The following is a 22,820-nucleotide window of genomic DNA, read 5'->3' as shown; positions in this document are numbered from 1 at the left end:
GTACGTAGCATGGCCATGCATTTTCGGATCCGATCACTCGAGGGGCCCAGAGATATCACTCTCAATCAGAGAGGGGCAAATCCCATCTTGATTGACCATGTCTCATAGCATGCTTCTTGACAAACCCGAAAGCTACCTTTATAACTACCCTGTTACGGCGTAGCGTTTGATAGCCCCTAAGTAGGTCGATCCACATCTAGAATACATACGACAATCTCAGGTCTAAGGACAAAGCGTATATGTTGTTTTAAAGATAGAACTACTTCTCGTGTTGGGTCAGTCCTAGCACATGTCTCCACATTATTAGTTCAACATCTCCATGTCCATGACTTGTGAAACATAGTCATCAACTAATACATGTGCTAGTCTAATATTCATGTGTGTCCTCACATGAACTCCGACTAGGGACAACTTTAGAATAACCATACAAGTAAAGAGTTTCACATACAATTCACATAATTGCAAATCAATTCAAGTAGCCTTCAATGGATATTCAATGAACACAACATAGAAATCATGGATACAAATGGAATATCATCATCTCTATGATTGCCTCTAGGGCATACCTCCAACAGTCTCCCACTTGCAGTAGAGTCAATCTAGAAGGTACCTAATACCCATAGCTCTTACATGCGCATCATGCTTAGCCTGCGGGAGTGGTTTTGTCAACGGATCAGAAATGTTCAGATCCGTGTGTATTTTGCATATCTTGATCTCACCCCGGTTAACGAAGTCTCGAATGAGATGAAATCGCCGCATTACGTGTTTGTTCTTCTAGTGGTTCCTTGGCTCCTTTGCTTGCGCAATTGCCTCATTGTTATCACAGTAGAGATTCAATGGGCTGGACGCATTCGGGAACACACCAAGCTCAATGAAGAAATTCCTTATCCAAACACCTTCCTTCGCGGCTTCCGAAGCCGCGATGTACTCGGCTTCTGTCGTAGAATCGGCCACCGTCTCCTGCTTGGAACTCTTCCAACTAACAGCACCACCATTTAGTGCGAACACAAATCCTGATTGTGACTTTGAATCATCTCTGTCGGTTTGGAAACTAGCATCGGTGTAACCTGTTACAACGAGCTCCTCCTCACCTCCATAGACGAAGAACATATCTTTAGTCCTTCTCAAGTACTTAAGAATGTTTTTCACCGCTGTCCAGTGACTCTCACCTGGATCAGATTGATGTCTGCTTGTCATACTTAGCGCATATGAAACATCTGGGCGAGTACTTATCATTGCATACATGATAGATCCAATAGCCGAGGCATATGACACTCTACTCATGTGATCCCGCTCATCAGCAGTCGAAGGACACTGAGTCTTGCTGAGATGTATACCATGTGACATAGGCAAGAACCCTTTCTTTGCCTCTTCCATGCTAAACCGCTTCAACACTTTGTCAATGTAAGTATCTTGGCTTAAACCTATAAGCCTTCTCGATCTATCTCTATAGATCTTAATGCCCAGAATATATGCCGCTTGCCCTAAGTCCTTCATCGAAAAACTATTTTTCAGTGAAGTCTTTACGGACTCAAGCATAGGAATGTTATTTCCAATCAGTAATATGTCATCCACATATAAGATTAGAAATACTACAGAGCTCCCACTAACCTTCTTGTAAACACAAGACTCTTCTTTGTTCTTGGTGAAGTCAAACCCTTTGACCACTTCATCAAAACGAATGTTCCAACTCCTAGATACTTGCTTCAATCCATAAATGGATCTCTGAAGCTTGCATACCTTTCCAGCATTTTTCGGATCGACAAAACCCTCGGGCTATATCATATACATGTGCTCAGTTAGGTTTCCATTCAGGAAAGCTGTCTTGACATCCATCTGCCATATCTCATAATCGAAATATACAGCTATAGCTAGAATAATCCGAATGGACTTAAGCATCACTACGGGCGAGAAGGTCTCATCGTAGTCAACTCCTTGAACTTGTCGAAAACCTTTTGCGACAAGTCGTGCTTTATAGATGTGAACATTTCCATCCATGTCCTTTTTCTTCTTATAGATCCACTTGCACTCTATGGCTTTAACACCATCAGGCGGGTCAACCAAGTTCCAAACTTGATTGTCTCCCATGGACTCTATTTCAGATTGCATGGCATTCTGCCATTTTTCGGAGTCTGGGTCCATCATTGCTTCTGCATATGTCGCAGGCTCATCATTGTCCAACAATAATATTTCCCGCATTTCGCGGAGCCTTGCCAACCTTCGTGGTTGTGGCGGTGCTTCTCTTGCCATGGGTATCTCAACTTGTTCTGCTACCTTAGCATCACTCATTGATTCTTGCCCGATCGGCTCATCTTGAACTTCTTCAAGATGCACTGTCTTTCCACTCTTTTCTCCTTTGAGAAACTCTTTCTCTAGGAAAACCCCGTTCCGAGCGACAAACACTTTGCCTTCTGATCGGTTGTAGAAATAATATCCCAAAGTTTCCTTTGGATATCCCACGAAAATGCACTTATCCGACTTGGGTGTGATCTTGTCCGACTGAAGTTGCTTGACAAACACTTCACATCCCCAAATCTTTAGAAAAGACAAACTAGGAACCTTTCCAGTCCATATCTCATATGGTGTCTTAACTACGGATTTAGATGGTACCCTATTAAGTGTGAAAGCTGTTGTTTCTAGAGCGTATCCCCAAAATGACAATGGTAGGTCCGACTGGCTCATCATTGATCGAACCATGTCTAACAAAGTTCGATTACGTCGCTCAGACACACCATTTCTCTGAGGTGTTCCAGGTGGCGTAAGTTGTGGAACAATCCCGCAACTCTTTAGATGATTGCTAAACTCGTGGCTCAAATACTCGCCTCCATGATCAGATCGTAAGGCCTTAATTTTCTTGCCACGCTGATTTTCAACTTCATTCTGAAATTCCTTGAACTTTTCAAAGGTTTCAGACTTGTGCCTCATCAAGTAGACATAGCCATATCTACTAAAATCATCAGTGAAAGTTATGAAGTATTGGAATCCTCCTCTAGCCGTCGTGCTCATTGGTCCGCTTACATCACTATGTACGAGTTCCAACAAGTCTACTGCTCTCTCAAGAAATCCTGTGAAAGGCGTCTTGGTCATCTTGCCTAGCAAGCAAGCCTCACATGTCTCGTATGATTCAAAATCAAACGAAGTTAGAAGTCCATCAGAATGGAGCTTCTTCATGCGCTTTTCACTTATATGATCCAAACGACAATGCCACAAGTAGGTAGGACTCAAATCATTAGGCCGAGGCCTTTTAGCACTTACATTACAGACAGGTGAATCATCAAGATTTAAAACAAATAATCCATTCACAATGGGTGCAAAAGCCATAAACATATTATTTTTAGAGATCACACAACCATTGTTTTCACTCGCAAATGAATAACCATCCTTCATCAAGCATGAAGGAGACAAAATGTTTCGACTTAAACTAGGAACAAAATAACAATTATTCAACTCCATAATAAATCCTGACGGGAGGTGGAGTTGCATCGTCCCGACGGTCAACGCAGCAACTCTTGCATTATTGCCCACGCGGAAATCAACTTCTCCTCTTTCCACGCTTCTACTTCTTATCATTCCCTGCATCGAATTGCAAATATGAGCAACCGATCCGGTATCAAATACCCAAGAATTAATAATTGTATCAGCGAGAAATATGTTGTTTATAACATTAACAACAAGAGTACCTGAGGTAGAAGTACTCTTACTTCCGCCATTCTTCAAGGAAGCTAGGTACTGCTTGCAGTTTCTCTTCCAGTGACCAAGTTCATGACAGTAAAAGCACTCTTTGTCTGGAGCAGGTCCAGGTCCAGCTTTAACCTTGGGCGGTGGGTTTGGCTTGGACGTTCCAGCCTTGCCCTTCTTCTTCCAAGAATTGCCCTTCTTCTTAAAGCTAGGTTTGTTCTGTATAGCCATCACATGGCTGGTACTAGCGCTTTTCTTGATGTCAGCCTCTGCTGTTTTAAGCATGCCACACAGCTCATTCAGACCCTTCTCCGTCCCATGCATATGGTAGTTCGAGATGAAGTTCCCATAGCTAGGCGGAAGAGACGAATGAATGAAATAAGTGGCCAACTCTTGGCCCAGTGGGAAGCCTAGCTTCTCCAACCGTTGAGTGTAACCAACCATCTTGATTATGTGTGGTCCTACTGCTGCGCCTTCTGCTAGCTTGCTCTCAACAAAGGCCTTAGACACATTGAACCTTTCAGTCCTGGCCTGTGTTTGGAACATGTCTCTAAGCGCCACGATCATATCGTGTGCCTCATGGTTTGTTTCGAACTGCATCTGCAGCTCAGGTTCCATGCAAGCAAGCATAAGGCAGCTTACTTTGAGGTTAGCATCAAATGCTTTCTTGTAAGCATTCTTAGCAGCAGCGGGTGCATCATCAGCAGGTTCTTCTGGTAGTGGGTTGTCTAGAACATCTTCCTTTTTCTCAGCCCTGAGAACAATTCTAAGGTTGCGGATCCAATCCGAGTAATTTGTTCCATTCAACTTGTCCTTCTCAAGGACCGAACGCAAAGCAAACAGTGTAGTGCTGCTAGGTGCCATTTAATCTACAACAAAGTAATGCAAAATACACTAAGACAAACGTATCCAAGGTAGAGCAAATCACATTAAACTATTTTAACAGAATCTACTCCCACTAAAATCAATATCCCTCTATTGAAACTTAGTGATTCAGGATCCACAACTAACAAGTCCACTAGTGAGCTTTAGCATCACCGCTAGCAAACAAGGTAGATCGGTAAGCAACTTTTGCTAATCATATCACATATGACTCCTGTTGTTGGGTGACATCTCCATGTCTCGGTGCCCAACCATTATGCCCCAAGGTCCTTAACCGTTAAGATGACCTCGTTAAGCAAACCAACCCTTATGCGTGTAAGTGTCCGACACAAACCCGTCTAGTCAAGGAAAACTAGTGGTACCCTAATTTCATAGACCCACCACTAATTGTACAAGACATGGGACGGTGCAAGTTTTAGTTGGGAGGGCATACTAACTTAAACTTTGTGAGGGATCGTTCTACTTCTAACATCACAGCATGCAGAAAGTAAAACATAAACACAATAGCATTCACACAATTGTGACACAGTATGGCCCGTTTTCATATGGTGATCTCCATCTCCATAGAACCTGTTCACCATGGTGATCTCCATCTCCATGTTCCATGTGCGCCATCCTCCTGGTGATGAGTCCTCCAAGAACTAGAACATGCTATTACACCTAATTGCTAGTAAAGAATCTAGTAATGAAGATTACATAGTTGCTTGGATCATCACAGATTGGTACGCAGACCATTAAATACAATAAAGTGACAACACATATGGCTCCTACCGTGTTGCCGTACGCGCGACACGCAGGTCACGAATGAGTTACACACATGCATCACATACACAAGGGGGCCATACTGATCACAAGATACATACATACATCCTGCAAAACAGAGTTAGGCGCCCTAACGTTCCAAACTTGGGAGGCCCAAAACTCCATCTTCCAAGCCGAATTTGGGAAATCTAATTTTGCCAAAAATGGCGAAGCAGTTGATTTTCATGTGTAACTTTTTCTGTAGATCAATTTTCATATAAAATTCGCCCTGATCCGAGATCGTATCGAAAAGTTACGGCTGATTTACCGAAGCATACACATACGACAAAAATCCCGACCCCGGCAGTAGATCTCATCTACTATTGCACATCTAATGCGTCTGGCGTATGACCCTGGATCTCGATTCGACCAATCATATTGATCTTCGCTCATTGCAACTGGATTTACGTGTATCACTTAACTCCGATGGCGGAAACCGACCGGTAGGAGTATGTCGTTACACTACCATTGCAGCAAGGGCACGAAACCAGGACATAGATCAAACGGAAAACTCGCATATCTCCATATGCACACATCCCGAATCCAAAACTAAGCAGCTACGGCTCTTGATACCACTGTTGGGATACGAGGTAGGCTACACTAGCGCAATTCAAAAATTCTACCGCGTATAACCAGGAAGAATTGTCGTATAAGGATCTCCGGTCTGGAGGTCGATCGATTTGAAGTCTTGCTCACTGGCGGGTTTCACCTTTGCGGAGCCCGGCTTGTTTTCCAGGATCTCGAGTTCAGTTGGATGGAGTTTCTTTGAAGCTGTGAAGACTGGCTGCATGGGACTAGGAGATTAAGTAGTCACAACAATTTCCACGGCGTCGGTGTCACACTTGTAGGATCTCCGGAGATCTCCTCGTAGCGTGAGCTCTCCTTTGGGACCTGGCATCTTGAGAACCAGGTAGACATAATGTGGTATGGCCATAAACTTCGCAAGTGCCGGCCGTCCGAGTATGGCGTGATAAGAAGTCTCGAAGTCGGCGACCTCGAATCTGATGTACTCGGTGCGGTAATGTTCTTTGGTTCCGAAGGTGACTGGGAGAACGACTTGCCCCAATGGTATGGCCGCGTTTCCGGGCACAATGCCGTAGAAAGGTGAATCCGTTGGAGTAAGCATGTCCGTGACGTCGAGGCACATTTTCCTTAATGTTTTGGTGAAGATAATGTTGAGACCCTTCCCGCCATCGATGAGGACTTTGGTTAATTTTGAACCTGCCACAACTGGATCCAAAACTAGTGGAAAGCAGCCGGGTTCCGAAAATTTTGTCCATTGATCCTTTCTGCTGAAAGAAATTGGAACTTCCGACCATTTTAGCGGTGCGGGATCCGTCGGCTTGATGGCCATGATCTCCCTGAGTATGAGTTTGTTGGCTCGCTTGGATGCTATGCCAGGGATGCCACCACAAATGACATTGACGGTTTTTGAGGCTGGTTGGAAATTGCCCACTGTTGCACCATGAGCTTGATTTCTTTGACATCGGCTGGCCGTTGGCGACCGAAGTCTTGGTATGTTCATCAATCGTAGAGTCCGTTTTGGAAACACTCGATGACGTCTGCTTCGGAGATGTCCACTATGGTAGATCGCTGATGTTGGACATCTCACGGTTCTTCCGAGTAGGGCGAACACTTTAACCGAGTTGGTGCAGCTGGCTTCACCTACATCCTTCTGTTGAGTAGGAGTTTTATGCTTGCTTGGACCTTGGCTGGTTGACTACATCGTTGTTTCGCGGAGCGACATTTTTATCTGCAGCCCCCCTACTTCCTTCTGTAATGCGGGGAATGGACGGGATTGGTGATTCTTTGTCAAGCAGTTTGTAAGCTTGCTCTGCGAGTTGTGCGATTAGTCCGTTGCCACGCTGTACGAGTTGAGCTGTGGCTGCGTTATCCTTGTCTTGAGGCATCAGTGTCATCAAAAGGTTGATTGAAGCGATAGCCACGAGTGGAGTATTGTGTTCCTGAGCCTGAACTGCGTTGAAAGCCCGTTCGAGATTTGTGATAGGGATATTTGTAGCCATCGATTGTTGACGCTCAGCTCGAGTGGTATTGTGTGCCCTTTGTTGGTTGCATTGTTCGGGAGTTTCATTGTCGATTGTGGATTCATCTTCAGAGATGTTGTCGATTTGTGCTAGTCGCTTGGGGGTTCTGTTTTGGCTAGTACTGAGTAATAACAAGTATCTCTCTGTCCGGGTAGTAGCTCCCTGAACTTGATGTAGCAATCTCTGTATAGCTTCCTTCGTGGTTGGATGTAAGTGCAACGCCTTCTTGGTACGGCAGGTTGTCTATATGGGCGAGGAGGCGTGAGTCGTAGTCGCGGTTGAGAAAAGATGGTCGCAATCCCGGCCAATGGACCAATCTGCCTTGTGGTGTCGAAGTTATTACCAACCCTTGGGCTGGACCGGATAATGGTATTTCTTGAGAGTAGGATGAGTCGGAGTCAACGTCCTCATCATACCCGAGTTCGACTCGGGTTCGAGCAAGAAAATCTTGATAGACTTTTGTCGCGTTGCAAAGTCCGTGCGGGAACCTCTTTGAAGTCGAAACTGATTTGGATGTTGACTCGGGTCGCTGAATCCGAAGCGAGTCCGACCCTGAGTCCAGGGGTCGGCTGAGCCCGACCCTGTGAGGGAGTAGCTCCGCCTTGCCCGACCCTGAGTGAAGCGCCGCCTCGCCCGACCCCAAGTCCTGGGGTCGAAAGAGCCTGACCCTGTGGGAGGGTAGCTCCACCTCGTCCCACCCCGAGGCCTGGGGTCGGCGAAGCCCGACCCTACGGAAGGGTAGCTCCGCCTCGCCTGACCCCGAAGTAGGCTCTACCTTACCCGACTCCAGGGCCTGGGGTCGGCGAGGCCCAACCCTTGAGCGAGACGTTGGAGTAGTCCGAGGCGAAGTCGAGTCCGACGCGTAGTCGAACTTTGGCTTGTTGACTTTGAAATCTTGATTTTTCCTGGTTACTTCTTCTGGTTTCTTCTCCTGAGAGTCGACGATCTGGCGTCGAAATGATCCCGAGCCTTTGGCGACGCAGAACCAGGATCCGAAAACGAAGGTGGCACCAGCTTTGATGAAGAAGACGGGCCTGATGATGACTTTGGCCATTGAGTTCTCGCTGAGAAACTCGACGAGAGCCCCTACCTGGCGCGCCATCTGTCGGTGTTTTAGACCGGCAACCCGCCTAGGGGTTACCCTAGGTGATCTTTTATGCGGTAAGGGTCGTCGAGAATCAAGGAATCAATGGTGACGCAAGGAACACAATTTAGAGAGGTTCAGGTCGCTAGATCGCGTAATACCCTACGTCCTATGTGTTGGTTTGTATTGATGTATGTTCTGGTCCTGAAGGATCCGTTTTGAGGGGGGTCCCTGCCTGGCCTTATATACCTGGGAGGACAGGGTTACAAGTCTGAGTCCTAGTCGGGTACTATTACAGAGTTCTACTCGGTATCGTCCCGAGTAGTTTTCCGTAAACATACGAGACTAGTCCGAGTGAGGATACACCCATCCTTGTTCTAATCACGTCCGAGTGTGTCCCATAGTGGGCCTCCCAATGCCTACTCGTGGGTCCGGGGAGTAGTCCCGACAGGTCCCACTCATCATGTACTTGGTTTATAACGACTAGTGAGTCACCGTATACTAGTAGTCTTTTGATGCCGAGGGAGATTGCAAAATGAAGGCCGTGTAGCAGTGCTTCGTACTCGGCTTCATTAGTTGATGCTTCCCAGAAGATTTGCAGTACATACTTGAGTTGGTCTCCCTTTGGGGAGATGAGGAGTACGCCTGCACCGGCCCCTTCGAGTTTGAGGGGCCCGTCGAAATACATTACCCAGTGCTCTGGCCGCTTGACTGGTGTTGGCACCTGGTTCTCGGTCCATTCAGCCATGAAGTCGACCAAAGCGTGGGATTTGATAGCTGTCCTTGGTTTAAAGTCCAAGGTTAGAGCTCCGAGTTCAACTGCCCATTTGGAAATTCTACCCGTCGCATCTGTATTGTGGAGGATTTCACCGAGCGGGAAGTCAGAAATGACTCTAATGTTGTGTTCTTGGAAATAATGGTGCAGTTTTCGGGAGGTGAGCAGAATTGCATACAGGAGTTTCTGTATCGGTGAGTACCGAGTTTTGGAGTCCGAGAGTACTTCACTGACGAAGTACACAGGTCTTTGCACTTTGTAAACGTGGCCTGGTTCAGACCATTCAACTACTATCGCCGTGCTGACGACATGAGTAGTAGTTGCTATGTATAGGAGAAAGTCTTCGTTTGGAGATGGAGCAGTGAATACAGGATGCTTTGACAGAAAGTCTTTGAGTTGTGTCAGTGCCTTGTCTGCCTCTTCTGTCCATTTAAATTTGTCCTGTCATTTGAGAAGCTTGAAGAAGGGTAGTCCCCGTTCTCCAAGTTTTGAGATGAACCCATATAGAGCTGCCATGCAGCCTGTGAGTTTTTGCACATCCATGATGCTAGGTTGTGCTTGCATGTTTGTGATGGCAGATATTTTTTCCGGGTTGGCCTTAATGCTGCGATGGCTGATGATGAACCCGAGTAACTTGCCAAAAGGTACTCCGAAGACACATTTAGTAGGATTGAGTTTCCATCGGAAAGCTCGAAGACTGGAGAAAGTTTCCTCCAAGTCGGCGATGAGTTCCTCCTGGTTTCTCATTTTGACGACTACGTCGTCCACATAAGCTTCAACATTGCGATGTAGTTGTTTTTCGAAGCACATCTGTATAGCTCGTTGATAGGTTGCTCCTGCATTTTTTAGTCCAAAGGACATTGTCTTGTAGTAGAAAGTTCCAAATGGTGTTATGAAGGCTGTTTTAACTTGATCTTCTTCTTTGAGGCTTATCTGATGATAGCCTGAGTAGCAATCGAGAAAACATAGTAAAACGCACCCAGCAGTGGAGCCAACCACTTGGTCAATCCGGGGTAGCTCGAAAGGGTCTTTAGGACAGTGCTTGTTGAGGTCAGTGTAGTCGACGCACATTCTCCACTCGTTGTTTTTCTTACGAATGAGTACGGGGTTGGCTAGCCAGTTAGGGTGAAAGACTTCTTTGATGAACCCTACCGCGAGTAGCCTAGCTAGATCTTTTTTGATTGCTTCTCGTCTATCTTGAGCGAACTTGCGGAGTCGCTGCCGTTTTGGAGTAGCTTTGGGATCAACATTTAAAGAGTGCTCGATCAGCTCCTTGGGCACACCGGGCATGTCAGCTGGTTTCCAAGCGAAGATATCGTGGTTAGCCCGAAGGAAATTGATGAGCACGGATTCCTATTTAGGATCTAGCCCTGTTCCAATCAGGGCTATCTTGGAGGAGTCACCCGTCTAGAGATCGAATGGTTTGAAGTCTTGCTTGCTCGCGGGTTTCACCTTTGTAGACCCCGACTTGTTTTCTGGGATCTCGAGTTCGGTTGGATGAAGTTTCTTTGAAGCTGTGAAGACTTGTTGCATGGGACTAGGTGCTTGAGAAGTCGCGGCAATCTCCACGGCTTCAGTATCGCATTCATAGGATCGCTGTAGATCTCTCCATAGCGTTAGTTCTCTTTTGGGCCCTAGCATTTTGAGTACCAAGTAAACGTAATGTGGTATGGCCATGAACTTGGCGAGTGCTGGCCTTCCGAGTATGGCGTGGTAAGATGTCTCGAAGTTGATGACTTCAAATCTGATATACTCAATGCGGTAGTGTTCCTTAGTTCCAAAGGTAACTGGAAGGACAACTTGTCCAGGCGGTATAGCTGCGTTTCCAGGTACAATACCATAGAAGGGTGAATCTGTTGGGGTCAGCATTTCTGTGTTGTCGAGGCACATCTTTCTTAGTGTTTTGGCGAAAATGACATTGAGTCCACTTCCACCATCGATGAGTACCTTTGTCAGCTTTGACCCTGCTACAACGGGATCGAGTACTAGAGGGAATCGGCCTGGCTCTGAGAAGTTTGTCCACTGGTCTTTTCTGCTGAAGGATATGGGTACTTCGGACCATTTAAGTGGTGTTGGATCTGTTGGTTTGATGGCCATGATTTCCCTGAGTACGAGTTTGTTGGCTCGCTTGGTTGCAGTGCCTGGGATTCCGCCAAAGATGATGTTGACTGTCTTGGAGGCGGTCTAGAAGTCACCTTCTTCTTCTTCATCATTGTGGACTTTGTTCTTGCCCTTGTCCTTTTTCTTGTTGTATTCTTCAGGGGGTGCTAGTGCGAGTAAGTCTTGCATGACCCGACGCATGCTGTAGCAATCTATTGCCGAGTGCTTGCTGGTCGAGTGCCATGGGCATTGATTTTTGAGTAGCTCAGTGAAGGTTGGCCCTTCATAGCAGCAACAGTGTTGTCGGGCTTCCTTTTGCAATTCTGATTACTCGAAAAGTTATTTCGAGTATCATTGTGTCGAGTTCTATCCTGGTCATTGTTGTTGTCGCGTCCTCGGTTGCGATGAGAGCCAAACCGTTCGCACTCTTTGTCTTCTTCGTCCGCCAACTGATGCACCATGACTTTGAGGTCTTTGACGTTAGCTGGTCATCGTCGACCGAAGTCTTGGTATGTTTGCCGATCGTAGAGTCCGTTCTGGAAGCACTCGATGACGTCTGTTTCTAAAATGTCAACTATAGTTGCCTTCTTTTCGAAGAATCGTCTCAAGTAGTCGCGTAAGCGTTCACCTTCTTTCTGCTTTATTTGACTCAAGTCAATCTTGTTGCCTGGTCTAGCCATGGAGCCGGCATAGTTGTTGGTGAAAGCCTTTGTCAAATCTGCCCAAGAGTCGATTGACTTGGGTTTGAGTGACTCAAGCCACGTCAGTGGTGCGGGTTCCATGCATACGGGAAAGTGGATGACTTTGGTGTCGTTATTGCCCCCGGCTGCTTGGACTGCTAGCGAGTAGCATCGTAGCCATATAATTGGGTCTTGTTTGCCATCATACTTGGTGATTCCTATTGGCTTGAACTTCTCGGGTAGTCTTGTCTTCATTACCCTATTTGTGAAAGTAGGAAAGTAGTTATAGTTGTCGACTTCTCTCTCACGCCGACTGTTGAGTATTTCTCATAGATCACTGAAGTTTGACACTTCGTGGTTCTTCTGAGTAGGACGAATACTTTTTACTGAGTTGGTGCAGCTAACGTCGCCAACGTCTTTATGGCGTATTGGGGTATTGTGTTTACTCGGGCCTTGGCTATGTTGCCGAGGTTGGTTGACGACTTCGTTGTCATTTCTTTGAGCATTGTTGTTGTTGGCTGTAGCACCTCTGCTGCCTTCTTGATCAGCTGTGATGCAAGGAACAGATGAGATTGGTGATTCTTTGTCGAGTAGCTTGTAAGCTTGCTCTGCGAGTTGTGCAATTAGTCCGTTGCCGCATTGCATGAGCTGAGTTGTGGTCTCATTGTCTTCGTCTTGGGGTATGAGCGTTGTTAAAAGGTTGATAGAAGCGATTGCTGTGGTCGCTCAGCCCGAGTAGCATTGCACATCCTTCTTTGGCTCCTTTGATCGGAAGTTTCATCTTGTGGGGCGTCAGCTGTAGACTCATCTTCTGAGATGTTGTCGAGTTGTGCTAATCGCCTGGGGGTTCTATTCTGGCTAGTACCCGGGTTGTTATTTTGAGTAATAACAAAGACTTCTCTGTCTGGGTAATAGCTTCCAGAGCTTGATGTTGCATTTCTGTAGAGCTTTCCTCGCGGCTTGAAGTGAGTGGGACGCCTTCTTGGTACGGGAGATTGTCTATGTGAGCGACGAGGCGTGACTCGTAGTCGCGGGCAAGGGATGGTCGCATTCTTGGCCAGTGAACGAATCTGCCTTATGGTGTTGTGGTTATTACCAGACCCTAGGCTGGTCCTGATAATGTATCTCTGGGAGATAGACCGAGTCGGAGTCATCGTCTTCGTCGTCCCCGAGTTCGAGTTGAATTCGAGTGAGGAAACTCTGGTGGGCTTCGGCTGCAGTGCGGAGTCCGTGTGGAAACCGTTTTGGAGTCGAAATCCATTTGGGGAGCGACTGGGACCGACTAGTACAAACCGAAGTCGAGTCCGACGGGTAGTCGAACTTGAGGTTGTTGACTATGAAAATTTGGTTTTTGCTGACCGAATCCTCCGATTTCTTCTCCTGGACGTCTATGATGTAGTGCTGGAACGATCCAGCACCATCGGTGATGCAGAGCCAGGATCCAAAGACAAAGGTTGGGCCCGCTTCGATGGTGAAGACAGGCTTGATGACGATCGTTGCCATTAAGTTCACATTGAGAAACTTGACGAGAGCCCCTACCTGGCACGCCAGCTGTCGGTGTTTTAGACCGGCAACCCACCTAGGGGTACCCTAGGTGGTCTTTTATGCGGTAAGGGTCGTCGAGAATCAAGGAATCAATGGTGACGCAAGGAACACGATTTAGACAGGTTCGGGCCGCTAGATCACGTAATACCCTACGTCCTGTATGTTTGTATGTATTGATCTTAGATGCAGTTAGAGTTGTTTTGTTTGAGGGGGGTCCCTGCCCACCCTTATATACACGGGAGGGCAGGGTTACAAATCCGAGTCCTAGTCGAGTATAATTACAGAGTTCTACTCGGTATGGCCCGAGTAGTTTTCCATATACATACTTGACTAGTCCAAGCCGGATAAGCCTATCCCTTTGTCCTGATCACATCCGAGTACGTCCCTTCATGGGCCGTCCAAGGTCTACTCGTGGGCCTGGGGTGCATGCTCGACAGGTGGCTCCATGGGAGGGGCCATTCATTGTCAAGGAAGTCACTCGGGCGGGTTCATACCAGCTGATGAGGGAAGATGGCACTAACATGCCAAACTCAAGGAACATCGAGCACCTACGATGCTTCTTCCCATAATAAAGGTATGTACCCTCTATTTTTATTTCCTATTAGATAAGGAATAAAGTTCAACAGATTTGGCAGTCGATATATTCTACCACAACACCACCCCAACTTTCAATCTTATCTTTCCAAGCTCAAAACCTGGGGGCTGTGCTTTCTTTTCTCTTGGCCATTTATTTATATAAAATGTTCATTTCTACCAACCCTAAAACTCATAAAGTACTTAGGTAGAACACATCTTAGACCGCAGAACCTAGTTATCGTTGTGACGCCAAGGTACTACACATCCATGAGAGTATGCCCTCTACTAGCTAGCAGGACTAAGGATCCTCGTAACAGATCAACTACCAGGGAAATTAAAGTTAAGGGGAAACGGGGAGTAAAGCATATTTACAAAACACAAGTTTTCACTTGGACATCCCACCGAGGCAAAAGACTTAAGCTCAACATCTAAATCCTACATTGTTTCCTACTGATCTGCTGGCACATCAGCGCCACCCTCAGGAACCATGTCATCTTTGATGAGCCCAATGTGTCGACCATACATCCTCAGGCCCACTAGAAGATCTATACGGACCCACTCAAGGGGACGTACTCGAGACATATCAGGACATGAAGACTACGCTACAGGGCAACGTAGACTACATGGAACACTTGAAGGACTAGTCGGAATACAAAGAAACTACTCTCTTGAGTTAGAGTAGGACTCTATAGTCGCATTCGACTAGTGCTCCTGTACCAAAGACTACCCTGTAACCCTGCTCGCCCGATATATAAGGGTGGGCAGAGACCCCCTCAAAACAAGTCAATGATATACAAGCATACAACACACAGGACGTAGGGTATTACGCGATCTAGCGGCCCGAACCTATCTAAATCGTGTCCTTGCATCACCATAGACTCCTTGATTTCGGTGACACCCACCAACCAAAACACTATCTTGGGTACTCCCTTGATAGGTTGCCGGGTTAAAACACCGACAGCTGGCGCGCCAGGTAGGAGAAGTCGCCAAAATTCTCCACGCAAGATCAATGGCTCCAGTCATCATTAAGCCTGCATTCGTGTTCGAAGTGGGGGCAACGTTCATTTTTCGCTCCTGGCTTTGCATCGCTGATGGCATTGGAGGTTTCCAATGCCACATCATCAAAGAACCGGAGAAGAAGCATCTCGGCGGAAACTCTCATCGACATGAGGTGGAAGATTTCGTCAAGAATTTCAGATTTTTCGATCTGAAGAACACCGGGTTTGACCAGAACTCGAACTAGTTCGTGCGAGCAGGCAATTCAGCCATTGTGTGGACCGGATACAACTCCAAGCCGATTTCCGCTCGGACTCCGAAACACGGTCACGGTTCATCAAAAAGCTCAATCGAAAGTCCAATCCGGATTAGAGTCAATTGAAGACCACGACTACGACTTGGACTCTCTTGAAGAACTCCCCTTATCAGGTCCACAGCAGGGCCTGGTAATCACATCAACACCACAAGACAGATTCATTTACTAGCTGGGCATGAAGCCATCCTTCCTTACCCAAGACAACGAGTCACATCTCGTCGCACACTTGGATATCCTCCCATACCAAGAGGGTACCCCACTCTCACCGACCCACGAACAGGATGGCTCCACTGAAGTCATAACTACCAGCTCTGGAAGCTACTCTCCAGATAGAGAACTCTTTGTTCTTGTTTCGCCAGCCAATGATCAACACCAAAGAACTCCTCGTCGTCAACACCAAAGAACTCCTCGTCGGGAACGCCAAATCGAAGAAGTATCCCAAGATGAATTATCAGCTGACGCCCTGGAGGGCTAAACTAGTAGCCAGAGAACTCAAAGAAGAGCAGGAAACACTCAGAGAGCGGAACATCGTCGACTTCTAGCCGCAAGACTTCTCATCGTGAACCTTGACAAAGCATTCGAAGCAGTACAAACATGAGAACACAACACGCCACTTGCCACTATTGCCTCTATCGACCTTATCGCTCAGTCAATGCCTCCAAACAAATACAGCGATCTCCTATCATAATTGGTAGAGCACGCATACACACTCCTTGACAAGGAACCACCAATTCCATCAGTGCCTCGCAACCCAAGTCACCATGATGATAGCAGAGGCCATGCAAGACTCACAAACCAACCACATGAAGATCCAAGACAACATAGAGGCGTACTCGAAGCTCCAAGACAAAACAGAGATGCAGCCGAAGGTAGTCAAGCAGCCTCCGCGGAAGGCCCACGTCACCGCAGAGCTAATCCAGAACCCTCACCACATCAGTGATTTTTGAGAAATATTAAATCACAACCGTGATGCTCGAGATATAATCAACAATCGCCGTCGTGAACGTGAAGCTGAGGGTGATGACAATGACCACTTCCCCACTTTCATAAGATGAATCATGAACACGACTCTTCCAGAGAAATTCAAATCAATGGGCATCACTAAGTATGATGTCAAACAAGACCCAGTTCAGTGGCTCTGCTGCTACTCACTAGCAGTCCAAGCTGTAGGCGGAAGCAATGATACAAAGGTCATCCACTTTCCCGTTTGCATGGAACCTGCGCCACTAGCTTCACTCGAATCTTTGAAGCCTAACTCTATCGACTCATGGTCTAATCTAAAAAAAGCTTTTACAAGCTACTACACGGGAGCTATGCAGCGCCCTGGTAATAGAATTGCCTTGGCTCAAGTTAAGCAGCAAAAGGATGAATCCCTACGCAACTACCTATGCCATTTTTTGACAAAAAGGCTACAATTGTCAACATCTCAGAAGCAGATGTGATAGAATGTTTTCAAAATAGCCTGTAGGACCGGCGCATGTTCCAAGACTTTGGCAGACGCCGTCCAACGGATGTCAAAGAACTCAAAATTATGGCTCAATCATGGGCAGACGAAGAAGATAAGGAACGTGAAAGGTTCGACTCACACCGTAATCACGGATGTGACAACAATAACCAAGGTAACAACCAAGAACAAGACAGAAACCGCAACGGCGATCACCGAAACAACTACTCGAGCAATCAGAATCACAATCGTAAACCAGAAAATACCATTGCAGCAATGTCAAACTCAAGCAAGAAAGGACCAAACAAACGAAATGATGGCCCTTCATTTAATGAACTACTCAAGAAACAATGTCCATGGCACCCACACAGCAAACACACTGCAATAGACTATTACAACCTTTGCAGAGTTATGCAAGAGTTTCCAGAACCTCCCGCCAATAATAATAACAATAACAACAATTAGGACAAAGGCAAAGGCAAGATGGATGAAACTGAAGACGATGAAGACAAGTTCCAAATACTGTCTAAAACTGCCAACGTCATTTTTGGGAGAATTCTAGGCACTACCTCATGCGATCCAACAAATTAGTACTCAGAGAAATCATGTCTATCGAACTAGCCACCCCCACACCTCTCAAATGGTTTGAGGTGCCCATTACCTTCAGCAAAAAGGATCAAAGGACCAACTTCTTAGAACCAGAGCATTTTCCTCTGTGACTAGACCCAGTTGTCGTAGGCTGAAGACTAACCAAAGTACTCAATGATGGCAGCAGCGGACTCAACGTCATTTTCACCAAGACTCTAAGCAAGATGGGCCGTCACATCACTGAAATGCTTACCCCAACGGATGTCCCTTTTATGGAATTGTCCCAGGCAACGTAGCTATCCCACTAGGACAAGTCATCTTACCTGTCACTTTCGACACCAAAGAGCATTACCGCACAGAGTACATCAAGTTCGAGGTGGCTAACTTTGAGACTTCTTACCACGTCATCCTCGGAAGACCAGCCCTAGCCAAGTTCATGGTGATCCCACACTATGTGTACTTGCTACTGAAAATGCCTAGACCGAAAGGAGAATTATCTCTTCGTGGAGACCTGCGACGATCATATTAATGTGACACGGAAGCTGTTGAGATAGCCGTGACTACTCAAGTTCCCAGCTCCATGCAACTGGTTTTCACCGCGTTAAAGAAGCTTACCCCACCAGAACTCGACATTCCAGAGAACAAGTCGGGAGCCACTAAAGTCAAGCCAGCAAATGACCAGGACTTCAAAGCCATTGACCTTGAGACTGGCAATTCATCTTAAACAACCCTAATTGGAACAGGGCTACACCCTAAATAGGAAAGCGCGCTTGTCGGTTTCCTTAAGGCAAACCGAGACATCTTTGCGTGGAAACCGACCGACATACGAGGTGTGCCCAAGGAACTGATCGAGCACTCACTCAATGTCAATCCTAAAGCTAATCCAAAAAGACAGCGACTACGAAGATTCGCTCAAGACAGAAGAGATGCAATTAAGAAAGAGCTAGCAAAATTACTCGCAGCAGGCTTCATAAAGGAAGATTTTCACCCAAATTGGCTAGCCAACCCAGGTTTAGTTCAAAAGAAGAACAACAACGAGTGGAGGATGTGTGTCGACTACATAGACCTCAACAAACATTGCCCCAAAGATCCCTTTGGGCTTCCCAGAATCAACCAAGTAGTGGACTCCACAGCTGGATGCGCACTACTCTGTTTTCTTGACTATTACTCGGAATATCACTAAATAGCACTCAAGGAAGAAGATTAAGCCAAGACCACGTTCATCACCCCTTTTGGAACATTCTGCTAAAGGACAATGTCCTTCGGGCTGAAGAACACAAGTGCGACTTATCAACACGCAATTCAAATATGCTTTAAGAAACAACTACACCGCAACGTAGAAGCCTATGTGGACGATGTTGTAGTCAAAACTAGAAATCTAGATGATCTGAACGCAGACTTAGAAGAAACTTTCACAAGCCTACGAGCATTCCGATGGAAACTCAATCCTACCAAATGCATTTTCAGCGTACCATCGGGGAAACTACTTGGGTTCATCATCAGCCATCGAGGCATCGAAGCAAATCCTGAGAAAATCTCTACTATTACTAATATGCAAGCCCTATCTGCCGTAATAGATGTGTAGAAGCTCACAGGCTGCATGGTGGCCCTAAACAGATTCATATCAAGACAAGTTTCAACGGACAGAGGAGGCGGATAAGGCTCTATTATAGTTGAAAGATTTCCTATCAAAGCCACCGATCCTCACAGCTCCAACACCAAATGAAGACTTGCTCTTTGACATCACTGCAACCACTCATGTTGTCAGCACAACAATAGTAGTCGAAAGGTCTAAACTAGGCCACATCTACAAAGTTTAGAGACCAATATACTTTGTCACCGAAGTACTCTCGGAATCCAAGACACGATACCCGCTAGTCCAGAAGCTACTCTACGCCATACTACACACTATTTTGAGGAACACAATATATCTGTCATCACTGATTTTCCTCTTGGTGAAATCCCCACAATCGGGATGCCACGGGTAGAATCACAAAATGGGCAGTGGAACTCAGAGCATTGTCCTTTGAATTCAAACCCAGAACAACAATCAAGTCCCAAGCTCTAGTTGATTTCATGGTTGAGTGGAGGGAAAACCAATTGCCTACACCAGTGGAACACCCTGAACATTGGGTGATGTACTTTGATGGATCACTCAAGCTTGAAGGAGCTGGTGCAGGAGTACTCTTAATATCCCCAAAAGGCGAACAACTCAATACGTTCTTCAAATCTTTTGGGAAGCGTCAAATAACGAAGTCGACTACGAAGCACTTCTACACGGTCTTCGCCTAGCAATCTCACTGGGTATCAAAAGATTACTAGTCTATGGTGATTCATTAGTTGTCATCAATCAAGTCAACGATGAGTGGGACCGCAACAAGGAAAACATGGATGCATACTGCAGGGAAGTCCGCAAGCTAGAGAACAAGTTCTCAGGCCTCTAATTTCACCATGCGGTCTGCGACAATAATGTTGCTGCTGATGTTTTATCCAAAATGGGTTCAACACGCGCAGAAGTTCCTGCAAGCATCTTTGTTCATGAACTTTGTAAGCCATCCATAACAGAACAAATAAATCCAGCAACCACCAGTAAGGGTCAACCAGAACCTAACCGAGAGATCATGATTATTGAAGTAGACTGGAGGACCCCTTTTATCGACTACATTAAAGAGCACAAGCTACCTTCCGATAAGACGAGGGCAGAACAAGTCTCACGGTGAGGAAAAAGCTATGTTCTAGTCGAAGATAAACTTTACAGACAAGGACCATCCTCAGGAGTACTCATGAAGTGCATCACTCGCGAAGACGGTAATGATATTTTGGAGGAAATACATAAAGGAATCTGCAGGAATCATGCATCCTCTAGAGCAATAGTAGGCAAAGCTTTTAGAGCAGGATTTTATTGGCCAACTGCACTGGCAGATGCAGCGGAACTAGTTCGCAGATATCAAGGCTGCCAGTTTTTCACCAAGCGACAACATGTCTCTACATACAAACTCATCACTATACCTCCAACATGGCCTTTCGCATGCTGGGGGCTCGACATGATTGATCCGCTCCCCACAGCTTCAGGAGGATTCAATCAAGTACTTTTCACTTATATGACCCAAACGACAATGCCACAAGTAGGTAGGACTCAAATCATTAGGCCGAGGCCTTTTAGCACTTACATTACAGACAGGTGAACCATCAAGATTTAAAACAAATAATCCATTCACAATGGGTGCAAAAGCCATAAACATATTATTCTTAGAGATCACACAACCATTGTTTTCACTCGCAAATGAATAACCATCCTTCATCAAGCATGAAGGAGACAAAATGTTTCGACTTAAACTAGGAACAAAATAACAATTATTCAACTCCATAATAAATCCTGACGGGAGGTGGAGTTGCATCGTCCCGACGGTCAAAGCAGCAACTCTTGCATTACTGCCCACGCGGAAATCAACTTCTCCTCTGATAGAGTCGGAGTGCCCGATCTTTCGGTGAGTGGAGATAAATTCGATTTGGTGGAAGTAGACCCTCACGATCCGACTACGACGAGCGAACCCGAAGCGCCAATGCAATCGCTGAACCAACTCCCGATGGTTACCAACCTCGCCGGTGCGAGATCAGCCTGATCACGAAGATCGATTCCTGTCCGCAATCGAAGAACGAACAAGAAAGAGAGGCGAGCAATCTAAATATCACTCGAAGGTGGAGTTCTGAATCACAAGGACAGCGCGTATTTGCGCGTGTTCAAGAGTAGCTAAAGCTAGATGTAAAACAAAACTCAAGTCGTAAACAAAAAGGACTCGGACTAAATAAAGGGGGCGCAGCCCCTGGAGTCCGAAGGGGTCACGGCGCCCAACCCTAGGCGCCCCACCTGGGCTGCCCTGTTGGGCCATCTTCTTATTCCGATGGGCCTTCGTTCCTTAACAGCATGATGAAGTTTAATTCTCTCGCACGGGCTCGAGTGATTGGCCCAACTGGATGAGCAACTGTAGGCGCCTGAGGTGGAGGAGCAACTGGAGGCGCCTGAGGTGCTGCTGGTGTAGATGTACTCGTGGTGTCCTCATCATCCTCCCCTTCTTGAACTGAAGTCGTCCTCGACGGCAACTCCTCATCTTCGCCCACATACGGTTTCAAATCTGCAACATTAAAACTCGTGGAAACACCAAACTCCGCAGGCAGGTCAAGGATATAAGCATTATCATTAATCTTGGTTAGCACTTTAAAAGGACCAGCAGCACGTGGCATCAATTTAGAACGACGTAAGGTAGGAAAACGATCCTTCCTCAAATGCAACCAAACCAGATCACCCGGTGCAAAAGTAACATGTTTTCTCCCTTTACTACCTGCAGCCTGATATTTAGCATTAGCAGCAGCAATGTTTTGTTGAGTTTGCTCATGCAAGCTAATCATTTGATCAACATGTGCAGCGGCATCTATGTGTGGGGTGTCCTCGGCATCAAGTGCAAACAAATCAATAGGCGCCCGAGGAATATAACCATAAACAACTTGAAAAGGACACATCTTTGTAGAAGAATGCGTTGCATGATTATAAGCAAACTCAACATGAGGCAAGCAATCTTCCCAACGTTTCAAGTGTTTATCTAAAACAGCCCTAAGCATAGTGGACAAGGTTCGATTAACCACCTCAGTTTGTCCATCAGTCTGAGGGTGACAAGTGGTGCTAAACAACAATTTAGTTCCCATTTTATTCCATAGTGATCTCCAAAAATGACTGAGAAACTTAGCATCACGATCAGAGACTATTGTATTTGGAATACCATGCAAACGAATAATCTCGCGAAAGAACAATTCAGCAACATTGCTAGCATCATCAGTCTTATGACAAGGTATAAAATGAGCCATTTTGGAGAAACGATCAACAACCACAAAAATACTGTCCCTCCCCTTCTTAGTTCTAGGCAATCCCAAAACAAAGTCCATAGAAATATCAAGCCAAGGGGAAGTAGGAACAGGCAAAGGCATGTACAAACCATGGTTGTTTAATCGTGACTTAGCTTTCTGGCAAGTAGTGCAGCGGGCAACAAGGCGCTCAACATCAGTGCGCATCCGGGGCCAAAAGAAGTGGGCAGCCAGCACTTCATGCGTCTTGTAGACGCCAGAGTGCCCCATGAGACCGCCTCCATGCGCTTCCTGTAACAACAAACGACGAACCGAGCTAGCTGGAACACACAGCTTGTTAGCGCGAAACAGGAACCCGTCCTGTATGTGAAATTTGCCCCATGGTTTGCCATGAATACAGTGGGCGAAAGCATCTTTAAAATCAGCATCATCCACATATTGATCCTTCACAGT

This window comes from Setaria italica, chromosome VIII (genome assembly GCF_000263155.2).
Source record: "Setaria italica strain Yugu1 chromosome VIII, Setaria_italica_v2.0, whole genome shotgun sequence".
Classification (NCBI taxonomy): domain Eukaryota; kingdom Viridiplantae; phylum Streptophyta; class Magnoliopsida; order Poales; family Poaceae; genus Setaria; species Setaria italica.
The sequence above is the reverse complement of the archived record's forward strand: the minus strand, read 5'-3'. Positions refer to the sequence as shown.